Source organism: Salvelinus alpinus, chromosome 27 (genome assembly GCF_045679555.1).
Source record: "Salvelinus alpinus chromosome 27, SLU_Salpinus.1, whole genome shotgun sequence".
Lineage (NCBI taxonomy): Eukaryota > Metazoa > Chordata > Actinopteri > Salmoniformes > Salmonidae > Salvelinus > Salvelinus alpinus.
The window spans coordinates 29208333-29211250 of NC_092112.1; the positions used below are offsets into that span (position 1 = coordinate 29208333).

The window sequence follows — 2918 nt, forward strand, 5'->3', positions numbered from 1 at the left end:
GAGCACTGAATATGGAAGGACAATACCATTTGAGACGCCTAGGTAGACTAGCAGTATTATTTCCAATACAGAGCTCAGGTGTGAGAGAGAATAACTTCCTCTCTGGCTGTCTGACAGGAGTCACAGTTCAATCTAATTTATAATACCACCAAGACCAAACAAAGGCCAGAGATTGACAGATAAAGTGTCTTGGTCAGGCTTGTGATATTATATTTTATTCACACTCTAAGGATGCCACTTCCCACTGCTATGGTGCAGATGAGGCTTTAGACAGGCAGTGTTGCAAAGCCTGTCACCTTGCAATACAGAGCATTACAACACGTTACAATGCTTCTGATCGTGAATACTGTAGAGCAGGGATGGGATGAGACAAGACTGTCTTTTACCCATTAAGACAATGTCTACCTACAGGCAGATTGACAATAGGTCTGTCCATTAGCAGACTGTTGGACTTTTATTAGAAAATAATACAAATAAAGAAAGACCATTGAATGAGTAGGTGTGTCCAAACTTTTGACTGGTACTGTATATATCAATTCCAGTCGTACTTTATCAAAAGCCTTTTCATGGTCAGCTATGAATTCCAAGCCTGGTTTCCCAGATTTGTCATAGTGTTCTATTTCCACTACTTGTTGGTGGACTTCTCCCGAGTGGCACAGCGGTCTAAGACACTACATTGCAGTGCTAGAGGCAACACTACAGACCCTGGTTTGATTCTGGGCTGTATCACAACCGGCCATGATCGGGAGTCCCAATGGGCGGCTCACAATTGGCCCAGCGTCGTCCGGATTAGGGGAGGGTTTGGCCGGGGTAGGCCGTCATTGTAAATAAGAATTTGTTCTTAACTGACTTGCCTGGTTAAATAAAGGTTAAAAAACTGGTTTGAAAACATGCTTTTCTCTGAAACAGTTTATTAGTCTTTTATCGCTATGATATACAGTAAGGCTGATAATTCAGCCAAGGCTCGGCCATATTGTGCAAGTGTTTGTCTCGTGCAAAAAAACAATAGCATTTCCCTATCAATATTTTGTCTCGGATTATCTCTGACATAGGGACAAAAATCGGCAGACAACAGGTAAAGTAATTTCAATTTCAGTTTGTTCAACATTATGACTTGACTTGTAATGGGACTGTTTGGGAATGCTGAGCCTACATGTTAGAGACGACAGTGTAAGTATTTCACTAAAAGAGGATACTCATATTGTTGCTAACGTTAGGTACCTTAGCTGTTGTGCTAGCTACTGAACAGTGATGCTAGCATATTTCCATGCATATTGGTATTAAAAGATAGCAACTTCTTCACCTAAAAATATAAGTGTTTAAAATATAGGGCAAATCATTAGTTAGCTAGCTAGTTATCACATTAATTGTGCAAAAAAAATGATCGATAACGTTAGCTAGCTAGCTAAGCACTAACCACTAGCTAACTAGTCGGTGGCACTGACAGGTTGAAACTGATATAGCAACAAAATATGTTTCACTCTATCCCATAAAACATGACATTGCTAACCAGGCATCAATTAGCTAACACAATTTTTACGTTTATTTATTACTTACTTAGTTTCTATTTCCAACAGATTTTTCTTCTCCCCCAGGTCCTTGTATCCATAGCTCTGTCTGTGAATTTGAGAGTGGTTACATTTCTCCAGTCCCATCCCTCAGCTTTTTAAAGAAAGAGGGGTAGGGAGATGCTTTTTTTATTGTTTCATCTGCTGATTGCCACTTTAATGTTTGTTCATTGCATCAATAAATATGAATTAAGGAGTTCTCTGAATATCAGTCAGGCATCTAAATAGATTAGATCATTCATATTGGACTTCACATTAAGCAAATTGCTCCTCTTCTCACATCAATATTTCCATTTTGATTTAACAGTGGGAACATCAAGCAATCAAGCAAAGGGCAAAATGCCCAGAAGGCTTTTTCTTCTCATTCAAATAGCAGCAATATATCTTCTGGAATTTACAGAGGCTTATTTTCAGAATCGATCCCATCAAAATAAATGTAAGACATGGTACACGAGATGGAGTAAACATACTATGTTGCATCCTAAACACCAGCTGTTCCATCCATAGTTTCATCCCATTTGGGATAATTGCTTAGATGTTGGACTGAAGCAAGGTTGCAGTATCAAGTCCCGCTTGAGCTACACGCAGATCAGCTACATTTGACGTCAGCAGTTGGATGGTGTGGCCATGGTTAACAGAAGTTTATTCTATCTCGCTGGCCAGGAGCCTGGGAGATTAATATGAAGATGGTTGCCAGTAGATGTTAATGATGATGTCATCAGTTAGACCTGACCCATGCTATCTGCATGCACATGGACATGTCTAAATATTGACAGACCAGATCAAACCTTGACAACTACACAAATGTGGATTCATCTGGGGCCAAAATCAATAGCTATCAATCAATTAATTGTCTATGCCATTAAAAATACAATTTACTCCAATTAAGGACTCCCAGCCTTTCCTTTCATTGCTAATCAATAAACATAACAAATAATGGGGTCTGTTATCTCACTGAGCTGAGACTTTCTGGTTGAACGAGATATCCACACACAATACACATGGTCTTTTAAGGCAGTGGACACTCCATGCAGCGCTACCCTTTACTTTAGAAAGTTCGCAAAGATCAAATCTCCAAACTATGGTATTTGAAATAGTTGAAATGTATATTTGAGCACAACAATAACACTACAGCTATGATGGCCTTAAAAGCCACCTCTTCCACCTTCTCTGCTATACCAATTGAGCAACAGAAAGCTATTACAGACAGTTTATGGATAAACTACCCTCTCTTATGTTTCCCCATTCAATGCCAATTTGGATGTAGCAGAGCCATACAGTGTACACAGTGACTATACCTTAATCATATTATGGCTCTTTGCTGCGGGAGAATAGACATGTGTCACATAA

General features: G+C 39.3%; 1 long non-coding RNA gene across 1 annotated transcript; it reads left to right on the forward strand.

The window, feature by feature from the left end:
* Positions 1-793: 793 nt before the first annotated feature.
* Positions 794-2452, forward strand: LOC139556361 (uncharacterized). Its single transcript, XR_011671111.1, has 3 exons — positions 794-1075; positions 1578-1680; positions 1876-2452. It is a non-coding gene; the product is annotated as an uncharacterized lncRNA (long non-coding RNA).
* The last annotated feature ends 466 nt before the right edge of the window (positions 2453-2918 follow it).